Here is a 13,241-nt window from a genome sequence, read left to right as displayed (position 1 = left end):
ACTCTCTGGATTATCTCTGGTGCTGTCAGCACCTCAGGTTGTAGCCACTTCTTCGTCACGTGGATCAGGTCGAACATCTGTGACCGCGGTGGTTTATCCGGCTGATAAGTCCATTGATGCACTCTCTGTGCACGGACAGCGGTCATCACTCCCAGCCGGGCCAAGATCTCGGCTTTCAGTTTGTCAAAGTCCTGCGCAGCTTCAGGCTCTAAGTCATAATAAGCCTTTTGGGCCTCACCGGAAAGAAACGGGGCAATCAGGCCAGCCCATCGTGCCTTCGGCCATTTTTCTCGCACCGCCGTCCGTTCAAACGTGGTCAGGTATGCCTCGACGTCATCTTCGGTCGTCATCTTCTGCCAGTACCGACTCACGTGAATCACTCTCGACTCGGCTTCCAGGTTAACCTCATGTAGGCTTGCCAGGCGCTGCGCCACCTGCTGGAGAAGCGAACGATCGGTAGCTGTCATGTCCACCAACTCCTTCAGCTGGGCCATCATCACCCGCTTAGCTTCTTGTTGGACAGCGGTGGACTGTACCAGCGCTTTCACCACATCCTCCATGCTCATGCTTCCAACGTGATGCCCGCGTTCTCCACCACAATGTGATAAAACACTCCGGGATCGCCTTTGCCGGGGTCAAAGGTCACGTGCGTTCAGCATGAAACTCAGGCGCAGAGCTGGGATTCGGGTATAACTGACACTGGGTCAGGTTTATTAATGGTGAAAGCAATGCATAAAGAAATAAACCATAAAACAAATCCTTGCCTGTCCGGCACTAACTAAGCAAAGTACAACCTAACTACCAACTGGCGGGCTTCTCCCGTCCAGCCAAACCACAGTTGCAGTGGGCACTGCTTTCACTCACGTGTGTCTCTCACACAGACAGGCTCTCTGTGTTCCCAGGCTGAGACACTCACACAACCACCTGGCATCCTTTTATATCCACCTCCCATTATTCAATAGTAAGCAGGTGCGATACTGACCAGACTAGGCCACATAGGAAAGGAATCTGGGCGAGATATACCTGCCCTCATCCACTATTCCCACATGATTCTCACAGTATCCATAGATTCAGTGATTGTCAATGGAGCAGATCTGTATTCTTTCAGCTTGGGCTGTGGGCCCCTAAGCTGACATCCTGTAGATTCAAATCTGTGTCCCTCTTTATGGAGCCACGTTGTCCTGGCAGCTATTCTGTCAAGTCATGCTTGATACAGTGACATATCCCCCTTCCATAGTTCACAGCTGCCCTTCAAGCAATCATCCACAGGTCAAGGGGAAGGTGTGATGAAATTAAACTTGCATTGTTTCAGTATTTAATCAATCTGCCTAGTTTGTCTTCCTCTGTTTTGCATATCAACAAACTATCTGGCTTGGTACAATATGTAATCACCATATTAACAACAGCTATTGCTCAATTACCCTATGTTACTGTCTTGCAAAGATAGCAGTATAATAAATTGTATGAGCTGATAGAGGAGGTAGATAGCAGTTATTCTTCAATTTACAAATATCAATTCAGCTTACAAGAAGAGTCAACATTCAAAGTCATATGACAATAGTCCATGAGTCTTGACCGATCAAAGAAAAATACATAAATTCAATAGTCAACAATCAGACAATAGCCATTATCTCATGGCCTACTGAAAATAGACGTCTGGATAATTAAGATTAAATGCTGTGTCATCACAGTCATCAAGTAAAAGATCAGTGACATGATTCTGCTGTCTCTTCAGATTGTAGTTTTACTGTATCCATGTGACACAGCTTTTGTCTGTCTTGCCTGCCTCCTACTTGTGATGTGTTTCTCCCTATCCCCAACAGGCAGGAGAGTAGATGTGTGAAAATACATCTCACAGGAGTACATTCATGATAATGCACACAGATAGTATAAACACTGTGAGACAAGTATTCTGCTAATCATCCTTTGAGCTAACCTACTATATTATGATGATGATTTAGCAAATCCTGCTTTGAGCAGGGGGTTGGACCAGATGGCCCAGGAGGTCCCTTCCAACTCTACGATTTTATGATTCTATGATTCTATGATTAGGGTGTGTACACACGTTGCAGATTCTGCTGCGGATCCGCAGCGGATTTGGCCCTGCGGATCCACAGCAGTTTCTGCTGCGTTGTACAGTACCATTATAACCTATGTAAATAGAAAAACACAGTGCACACGGTGCGGAATTTACCGCGCGGATTTGCTGCTGATTTAAATCCGCACCATGTCAATTCTTTGTGCGGTTTCCACAACGGTTTGGCACCTGCTCCATGACAGGTGTCAAACCACAGGGGAAAACCGCAGGATAATCTGCAATAAATCCGCAGATAAACCGAAGGTGTTTTGATCTGCGGATTTACCTGCAGATTTAGACAAATCCGCGCTGAAAATTCCGCAGCAGAATCCACAATGTGTGCACACACCCTTACTGCTCATTTACACTGTATAAAGAAGCAAAGATTTCTTCAGCTGCATGATTAGAGGCACAGAGTGCAAAGATGAGTGGGAAGGATCCGAGAACTGTCAGTAGGGATCTGGCAGGTGATGATGGTCATCCTGTAGTTCACAGAGTTAAAAACTGACATCTCTTTTACACATTAGAACAGTGCTCCCCAACCTTTCTTTCTTTGAGAGCCATATTCAGCACCTACATCCAAAGTCCCCTATTTCTAGCATAATGACAAGCAAAGTAAACCCAAAGTAACCCCTTGTAACCCCTCCTTTAGGCCAATTGTCCTGATATTTCCGGTCCCAACAAAAACAGTACAGGTGATATCAATGTCCATGTGTGTAATACTTGCGGCACAAGTGTGGCAACCATGTGCCGCATCACTACTACATGTACCGGTGCCTCGGAAGCAGCGATACTGTCCGCACTGTTCCCTGGCTCCGGGTGCTAAAGACTGCTCACATTATTCTTTTGCTCACGTCCAGACTGAGAACCACTGATGAATGAGCTCCTGCGAGCATAGCATCAGTGACCAGTGGTGACTTCATAAAGGCTACCGCTTGTCACTGAGGCTATGTTTCCAGCTTGGCTGAATTACAGTGAGCTCAGCTCCATGAGAAAAGGTCAGTGAGTTCACCGCTGTTCAGGTCAGTGAGTTCACTGCAGATCTTTGATCTCCGTGAGGTTACCGCAGTTTAGCAAGCCTAGGAACGCCGGTGTGGTATATGGGGTACAAAGATAGTGGGGCCATTCTTCATCAATGGAAACCTCAATGCCACTGGATATCTGAAATTGCTATATGATGATGTGCTGCCTTCTCTATGCACTGAAGATGGCACGTTCCCTGAGTTTTTCCAGCAAGATGGTGCATTACCACATCATGGGTGTCAGGTCCGAGCATTCCTACATGAACAGTTTCCTGGAAAGTGGATTGGTTGTTGTGGGCCAGATGAATGGCCACCAAGGTCTCCCTATCTGAACCCATTAGACTTTTATCTTTGGGGTCATCTGAAGGCAATTGTCTATGCTGGGAAGATACGAGATGTGCAGCATCTGAAACAACGGATACTGGAAGCCTGTGCTAGCATTTCTTCTGCGGTGTTGCTATCAGTGTATCAAGAGTGGGAGAAGAGGGTTGCATTGACGATCCAACACAATGGGCAGCACTTTGAACACATTTTATAAGTGGTCATAAACTTGTAAATAATTCATGAAAGAATAAAGTTACGTTAAAACCAAGCACACCATTGTTTTTATTGTGAAATTCTCAATAAGTTTGATTGTCACATGACCCTCTTCCCATTGGAAAAAATAAAGTTGGATCCAAAATGGCTGACTTCAAAATGGCCGCCATGGTCACCACCCATCTTGAAACGTTTTCCCCCTCCCATATACCAATGTGCCACAAACAGGAAGTTGATATCTCCAACCATTCCCATTTTATTTAGCTGTTCCATATAACCCACAATTTTAGAAAGGTGGCAATAATTATATCCAGACCATATTTGGAGTTTTATGTGAACTTATGTCTAATTTACCTTTTTTTTTGCTCTGTTTTTCTTGTGTTTTTCCTATACACACAAAGGAAATAAACTTGTGTATAACAAAACAATGTCTAATTTCAATACTTTTCCGGGAGAAATACTTTATTTTCTGGAACAATTTCAAGGGTGCCAACACTTTCGGAAATTACTGTATAATCATTACCTTTTTTGTTGTCCGCCTTCTTGCTTGTTTGTATGCTCACTGCACACCAATCACTTTTGATTAATAAAGTTTACACTTTTTTATGACTTGATATATTGACTTATTTATCTTTTTTTGCTTCCTGTTACATTACCGATTAGTCTGTTGGCATTCCTGTCCGGTATAGATGCGCACACGTAACGTATATTGTATATAGATATTCTACTTGAATACTATTTTATTAGTATTTGTGTGTGCATATATAGATCATCCTCCGTTCCCCTGACCTTTTAACAGATGGAATATTGCTGATGAGTATGAAATATATGTGGAAAAACAAATTTGGGGTGTTACTTTAAACAAATGGCAGTTTAGCAGTGGGAGATTGGGTACAATAATTTTGGTTTTGCATTGTTGAGTCTCACGTGATCATATCTCTTTTAAACATGAATCACTATCATTTGATGTAAATAGATCTGTCATAGTGTCACATGAAAATTGTGTAAGGGAATTTCGGATACTAAGAATAATTCTTTTCTTTATGGGGTGCGTCCCTTGCTCTATTTTCAGACCTGACTTTTATGGGATACAGATATATCGTCAACTTCAGGAATTTAATGGGGAAATGTAATTATTAGTTGTACAATGACTTATATATAACTAAATGCCTTATATAGTCTAATTAATTACATTCCTTGTGTAAATTAGAATGACAAGTGTAATCATTAGTTATAAATATCTCGTGCCTTGCACATGATCAAAAGCAATTTTAGCCTTCTTACACCTGGGCTTCTTTGCAAACAAATTATTGGAGCCCATTTGTTCTCCAAACCAAAATCTCTGTCCGTCTTATCCATACCTCCGTATTTTATACCTGAAAATTAACACAAAGTCAACGTAGCAATACCCGTATATCAAAAACAACACATCAATCAATATGTATAATATAGTAAATGCTATATGGTTGCTAGGTAAACGAATGGTGGACCATTCGAAAATTAAGAGAAACCGAAAAGAAAAAAGAAAAAAACCCAAACTTATTGTCTAAAGAGAAAGGTACAAGGACTGATAACCATTATGTAGCCATTATATATTTAACATCATTAACGTCCTTTTTGGTCCGCTGTCATTGTTTGCTTTTAATTATTTATTATTGATTTTATAGTCCATGTACGGGGACATTTTTTGCTATAGTGCTACCGTTTACCACTTCTATTCAATAAAGGTAATTTTATTTAAAGCAATTATCAGACCTTTGTTTCTAGACCATAAGTTCTGCTTTTTTTTTTTTTCTTTTTGGTTTCACTATATTTTCTACCTGTTCAATGTTGGCCATGTTACCTGCAGTGCTCACCTGTTGTTTAGGAAAAATCTGCTTTTGATTTCAGCAAAAGAAAAAATTTAAGGGGGCTTTCTGGGATTAAAAAATTGAAGAGATTAATGTGTCTGCCCTCAAATTTTTCTCAATTTGGTTGAAGGAGTTTTCTGGACTTTGATATGAACTCCGTATACTCTGTAGAGGCCATTTTCAGATACTGTAGGTTAAATTACATTCACTTCAATAGGAAGTTGAGCTACAGTATTGTCCTCTAAGCAGTACATTGAGCTGTGGTGTTCCATCTCCATACATTGTTTTTAGTTTTGGGGGTGTTGCACCCGATTATCTATCCTAAAAGTTATCTATATCAAATAACTGGACTACCCTTTTAAAAACTAAGTTCACTTTTATCATGGAAACATGTTTTACATATTTTAGAGCTGTTCTTTGGTAATAAAATTAAACTGCGTTCCATTCTGCAATCTCTGCAAAACTTTTTTTTTTTTGATAATGTTTCTTCCAGTAGTATAGGCTGGATGTGAGATTTATCAGTATCCAGAGTCCTGATATATTTACTTGCTTTTATATATAAAGGCACAGCTCCAGAACTGCACTTATTTCCTCTCCATATACTTTCCTCCTTATCTATGATCTCCTGATCAGATATTGACAATTAGATTAACCAAAATGTCTATAGATATACAAGGGCAGTTCATATACATAAGAACAACCGGAAGAAGCTGGCGACAAAACGCGCGTCGGGGTGAGGGAACGCCTGGAGCACTCCCATGGTTTCTGTATTTTGCACCTACAGGTAACATACTGTTCACTGCATTATATTGGCAACCTGTATGTACATTTTGGTTTGGTTTGGCTATCATCGGCATTTTCTATTTTGATATCATTGTCCTTATTTTTTTTTATTAGATGGTTTTTCAGAACCAATTGATATTTGCCTATAGTACATTTAAGCCTAGTGAATGTTTGGTATGTATATATACCATGTAGTGAGGCCCCATTGATTTTTATTGTGAGGTGGTGTACAAAATGTATGACAACGTTTATACGGTAGTGGTGATCTTTGTTAAGGGAGGTCACAGTACCTTGATTTCTCTTTGCAGCTACCCATTGTACCCTCTATGCTATATGTCACAGGATTCCCCTCTTTTCCTTATAAAAAAAAATTGTGCTCGGCGTTCCCTATATGGCATTTTCAGCTTTTTAAATATTGTTCAATAAAATTTATTATTTTATTCTTAATAATGACCTTTTTTGGGGCCTCTTTTTTACCCCCATATTTATTTACATATGGGATTTTGTTGTTCTCAGATATTGGCAATGTCAGATAGACCTATGAGGCTGCTGAATTCAGGATGAGACACACGTGGCTGGTCCATGAATCACGGGCTGTGGGCTCATGGATGTGTGAATGTAGCCTAGTTCTGAGGGAAGGATGGAAGCAGTAAGTGCCATCAGAATCAGGAGCAGCTCTTACAGACCTGTATTCGTTTTGGAGATCACTGAGCTGCATAAATGGCATCTACTTAACTCTGCATTTAGGAAGCAATTACATAAATGTAGTTATGTATAAAGATGTACCTAGCCTTTTAATTACTAATTTCTCAATATTATTATTATTATTATTTATTGTTATAGCGCCATTTATTCCATGGCGCTTTACATGTAAGGAGGAGTATACATAAAAACAAGTACAATAATCTTAAACAATACAAGTCATAACTGGTACAGGAGGAGAGAGGACCCTGCCCGCGAGGGCTCACAATCTTCAAGGGATGGGTGATAATACAGTAGGCGAGGGTAGACAAACAATAAACAAGTTCAATGTAGTAATGCATTCAAAATGACATATCGCGTAGGCATTTAATGACAGAGTATCACAAAACAATGCTTGTTTTTTTAAAAGGCTGGTCTTATTACACCAAACAAATTACTTGTCTTTCCTTAAATTTCCTTTTAACACATCCATACCCTAGGAATAGACAAGAAATGTTTAATCATTGCGGACTGACTCTCTGGTATCAGCGCATTGAAATGTCCCCATTAAGGCTCATTCAGACGTCTGTGCCAATCGGTCCAAGCACGGACTGCCAGCTTGTGCATTAGCGGTCCTATATGGGATCGAAATCCATGGACGTCTAAATGAGCCCTTATTGTTTCCACAGGTATATAAGTAAATAGCACAAGCAACTGTACTGGGATAGGCGATAAGCTGTTATGATGGGGCAACCTCTATAATTTTACACAGACAACTAAAAAATCTATAAATACACTGTAGGATTTTATAGATCTGCAGTGTAATAGTGGAATAAATATAATAGTTCTTATTTACGCCCCATGTCTAAAGAGTTAGGGGCAGGTCCACAACATGCACTATTCTTTTACCAAGGTCTGGAGATGATACTTCCAGGAATTATCCGCGCTGTTTAGAGCGATACTCGTCATACAATGAGTTTTCACCATTTTTGCAAATCCTGAATAATTTACCTGAGTATTGATGAAACAAGCTGTCGGAGGCACGCAGATCATATTTTCTCACCTATTCTCTCTGAAACATATATGATTATTGGCCATTGTTAGATGTGATTAGTGTCTTGTTACAGACCTTCTACCTGTTACCTGTCTGACCTAGCACCACAAAGAGGCAAAAAAACAGACCGGTAAAATATTAATTCACGTACACTTAGGGAGCTTGTTAGTCCTGCTTGCATAAATCCAGCAAATTAAAGATTAATTACATAAAGGCCACGGCACACAGACAAATAACGCTCCATCTTGGTTCCAGCTGGCTCCATGAACAATAATTGTATTTCCTTCCCTGAAATTCATTTGGCTTAAACAGCAGCCGCTCGTCTCTCCGATTAATTAATTTTCCTTTCCTTCCTGATTCATTTAGTGAACTGAAAAGCCATTATGAAAATCACATTTCCCTGCACTCTGTGCGGAAATTTCTGCTTTCAAGCTCCATAATCAGGAGGAAAGATTTTTTTTTTATTCTGTGTGTAAGTATGTCAGACACAGAGTACGTTACAGAGAATGTATCAGACATATCAATTAGAGAATGTCATGTAGTAGTCACTGTTCTCATAGGGCTTCCTCATGAAACACCAGTTAATGGGATTTTCTTGGATTATATTAAAGGATTTTTACAAATTTAACAAGTTATGACCCATACTAAAGTTTTTCACTGGAACCCCCATGGATGGTAGTTTTTTTTATATGACTATTTGGTGATATCAGAGTACAGTACTTGGCAATCTAAACCATAAAGCAATCAGATTGATGGTAATGTGTTCATAAATACATTTTAAGGGGGAAATACCCCAGGTCCAATATGCCGAGACATGTGGCCATTAAGTAGCAGAAGTGAAGACATAGAACCAACATTTCTGGAGTTTTTTTAAGTCTTATCCCCAACCCCAAGCCTCCCGGGAATGCTCTTGATCAGTCCACTTTGGGATATGACTTACATAAGCTCCAACCCTTTTAGTATTGGGAAATCTGTCTCAGTCGACAACTATAATTGAAGCCTGATATGTCATAGGGGGTGTGGTGTTAGTATTTTCATTCATGCTTTTGTCTTCTTGGTGTAATCTGTGTACCAGTTCCTGTCACCTCGGTTTCCACTTTTGCTGCTGGGCATGGCAGTGCCTGTTTTATTCCTGAGACTTTTGGTGCTGCTAAATCAGGGAGGTGTAAGAGGCGGCCAGGACTGTAGTCCTAGCCGAGGACACTGGGGCTCTGGTGTCCTGGCCTCCTCCCACAGGAAAACTATCAGCTTCTACCGGCGTACCTGTTTGGGGTGTTGGTCCACGGACAGGCATTCCACTGCGGTGTGACCCAGCTCCTGTACACTTGGTTTCAGTGCTTAGGGTTGGAATAACGGACACAGATACCGGTTCAGAAGTCAACTCAATGATTTTACTTTTCTCTTCAACGGTCCCGGACACATCAGTTACATTGCAGTCCACACAGCATTCCTCCTGCACTTTCCCTTTCTTACTTTCTGTATCCTCATGCGCATTATGGGGTAGTAGCGCCCTTGGCTGTACCGCAGCTTCACTTCTGTAGGACCTCAAGACATCTGCTTCGCCCCAGACTTACAAGCTTCAGCCCTGTTTAAGATCTGCCACATGGTGAATATTCTGCGCCCTGCATGACTTTTGGACCACGTATTTCTTTCCGTTCCTGCTGCTGTCATGAACTGCAATTTCCCCAGGTGAGCAGGTCTTATCCAGCACCCTGTATACAAAAACACATGGAGTAAAGACATCCACCAAGGAAAATATAAAAAATAGTTTTATTCTGAAAAGTTAATAATATAGGCAATGAAGTACATAAAGACGGGTCACATAATAAAAGAGCTCCATATGATAAGGAATTCAGGTACAGAAAAAACACACATGTAGCAATACTAACAGCAATGGAATGTGTATAATGGATATGCAGAGATAAGTAAAGTGCCAGTGCTTAAAGTCTTTCTTTCAGATATCCAGAAAATCCCACAAAGTGACCCCCTCACAGTAATAGACCATAACAACATAATAGCTCAAAATCTTAGTCTGGAGGCCACATAATGAAAAACCTGTTCAAAACCGCTTACCCATAGCTAATTAGTATGCCACACGTGTAGCCCCTACGCGCGTTTCGCGTAGGCTTCGTCGGGGGGGCTGTGATGGCATGTTCTGTCCCACTCTCCCTTATATCACCCCATCACAGCTGTGGAGAGTCATCATAGATGGCGCATGTCATCACAACGGGACCCGGAGTTCGCATCAATAAATGGCGCCAAAATGGCGGTGCGGCTCACCCAGAACAACTGGTGACGTCACTGAACCGCACACGTCATCAAACGGCGCCGGAAGTGGCACGCCGGTTATCTCAATGTGTAGGACATGCGATAAGATAAGGAAACATATGCCCAACTTACAACAAATCCGCTTGTCTCCTTTAAGGGTGCTTTGGTTAATATTTTGGAGATTGCACATGAGAGAGGAATCATCTCTAAGAAAATCCTTGATGGGCTGTCTGTAAGGTTCCCTGTTGTGCCCACGTTCTATCTGTTACCCAAGGTCCACAAAGACTCTATCTCACCTCCTGGGCGTCCTATTGTCTCTGGCATAGGAGGGCTATGCGACCCAATATGTAAATTTATTGAATATTATCTTAAACCACAGGTGGAGACTTTGCCCTCCTATGTCAGAGACACTATGGACGTCCTGAAACGTGTTGATGGACTGTTCCTCGAACCCGATATGCTATTTGTGGTAGCAGATGTAGAGTCTCTGTATACGAGCATTTCTCATGAAGATGGTATACGAGCTACTCAATTTTATCTTGAGGCAAGTAATTTGGATGCTGACCTGAGGGGACTGGTGTTGGAGTTGTTGCGGTTCATTCTTACCCATAATTTCTTTACATTCAAGGATAGATATTACTTACAAACGCGTGGTACCGCAATGGGAGCGGCATGTGCGCCCTCGTATGCAAACCTCTTTCTCGGTTTTTGGGAGAGGGGTTTGTTTTGCGACGGCGCACATGCCTCTCCCAATATACTTGGATGGTTCCGCTTTATAGACGACATATTGTTTATATGGCAGGGTACCACTGATGAACTACACTCATTTATGGGGGGTCTGAATCGCAACGACTCCAACATCAGGCTTACCTACAATTTCCATCATGAGAAGATATCCTTTTTAGATATTGAGCTCAGGGTGCATTCTGATGGTTCTGTTCATACAGACATGTTTCGTAAAGAAACTGCAGTTAATGCATTACTACATGCCTCGTCTGCACACCTGGGCTCAACTATTAAGGCTATCCCAGTAGGCCAATTTCTCCGGGCCCGGAGGATTTGTTCATCGGACAGCCTATTTGAGCGGCAGGCCATTGACCTTGGGGACAGATTTCAAGAGCGTGGGTACAGCAGGCGGAGTATTAAGAGAGGCTATACTAGAGCGAGGAAATCCGAGAGAAGGAATCTCTTAGTCCCACGGAATAAGAAAAAGGAATGTGATGCCGGGTTAAGGTTTATTTCTACATTAAACCAACAGTGGGAAACAATGCGGATGATTCTTAAAAAGCATTGGCCGATACTTATGACAGACCAAACTCTCAGTAAAAATTTACCAGTGGTGCCTCAAATGACGGCCCGTCGTAGTCGAAATCTTAAAGACATGCTAGTGAATAGTCACTATGTGACTAGGCCCCCATCCTTATTTGGAAATGCAGATAGGAGGAAGGGGTTTTTTCCATGTAAAAATTGTCTGGCATGTAAAAACCATGTACGGGCCACATCATTCACATCTTCGGACGGCTCTAAAACCTTTAACATCAACATGTTCATTACATGTACAACTACACATGTTGTTTACTACGCAAAGTGCAAGTGTAACCTAATATATGTAGGATTAACATCACGTGAGTTACGAGTAAGGACACGTGAACACGTTAGGGACATTATGGCCGCCCGTGATGTGGATGATGTTGGTGGACTCAAGTCGCTTCCCCGGCACTTCAAACTGAGACATAACTGTAATCCAAATTACTTGCAGATATATGGGATTGACTGTATCCAATTGGGTATTAGAGGTGGGGATGCGGTGCGATTCCTCACCCAGAGAGAATGCAAGTGGATTGCAGTTCTGGACACTGTAACACCGAAAGGCTTAAACGAGCAAATTAGTTTTTCCTCCTTTTTATAACATTTGTGTTTTTTGGATTTATTTTTATTTTGTATGTTCTGTGTCTTTTATAGTTTATTGCCATATGAGAATGAGTATCTGTGAGCATCCTCCCTCTTGGACCCCTGACATCGAGCAACGGTTTCGGGAAGAAGACTTTCAAACATGTTAGAGCGCCTGGATCATATATTCACGACCTTTCTATATATACACTCACTGGCCACTTTATTAGGTACACCTGTCCAACTGTGTGTTAAGACTTAATTTCTAATCAGCCAATCACATGGCGGCAACTCAGTGCATTTAGGCATGTAGACATGGTCAAGACAATCTCCTGCAGTTCAAACCGAGCATCAGTATGGGGAAGAAAGGTGATTTGAGTGCCTTTGAACGTGGCATGATTGTTGGTGCCAGAAGGGCTGGTCTGAGTATTTCAGAAACTGCTGATCTACTGGGATTTTCACGCACAACCATCTCTAGGGTTTACAGAGAATGGTCCGAAAAAGAAAAAAAATCCAGTGAGCGGCAGTTCTGTGGCCGGAAATGCCTTGTTGATGCCAGAGGTCAGAGGAGAATGGGCAGACTGGTTCGAGCTGATAGAAAGGCAACAGTGACTCAAATTGCCACCCGTTACAACCAAGGTAGGCAGAAGAGCATCTCTGAACGCACAGTGCGTCGAACTTTGAGGCAGATGGGCTACAGCAGCAGAAGACCACACTGGGTACCACTCCTCTCAGCTAAGAACAGGCATCTGATGGCTACTTTCAGCAGGATAATGCGCCATGTCATAAAGCTCGATTCATCTCAGATTGGTTTCTTGAACATGACAATGAGTTCACTGTACTCAAATGGCCTCCTCAGTCACCAGATCTCAATCCAATAGAGCATCTTTGGGATGTGGTGGAACGGGAGATTCGCATCAGGGATGTGCAGCCGACAAATCTGCGCCAACTGTGTGATGCCATCATGTCAATATGGTCCAAAATCTCTGAGGAATGCTTCCAGCACCTTGTTGAATCTCTGCCACGAAGAATTGAGGCAGTTCTGAAGGCAAAAGGGGGTCCAACCCGTTACTAGCATG

At 41.9% G+C, this 13,241-nt stretch overlaps 1 long non-coding RNA gene across 2 annotated transcripts in view; it reads left to right on the top strand.

Moving 5' to 3' along the window:
• Nucleotides 1-13,241, top strand: part of LOC141057930 (uncharacterized) — a 31,648-nt gene that overhangs the window by 13,097 nt on the left and 5,310 nt on the right. Inside the window, exon 4 of one of the 2 annotated variants that reach the window (XR_012222048.1) lies at nucleotides 12,235-12,364. The exons of the other annotated variant lie outside the window; for it this stretch is intronic. This is a non-coding gene — a long non-coding RNA (uncharacterized lncRNA). Of the gene's footprint in view, nucleotides 1-12,234; nucleotides 12,365-13,241 lie in introns of those variants that run through there. 2 annotated transcript variants of the gene reach the window in all.

The sequence above is a fragment of the Dendrobates tinctorius genome, unplaced genomic scaffold (genome assembly GCF_039654945.1).
Source record: "Dendrobates tinctorius isolate UK_male_01 unplaced genomic scaffold, ASM3965494v1 ptg000205l, whole genome shotgun sequence".
NCBI classification, from domain to species: domain Eukaryota; kingdom Metazoa; phylum Chordata; class Amphibia; order Anura; family Dendrobatidae; genus Dendrobates; species Dendrobates tinctorius.
Note: the sequence above shows the minus strand (reverse complement) of the source record. Positions and strands in the feature narration are given on the sequence as shown.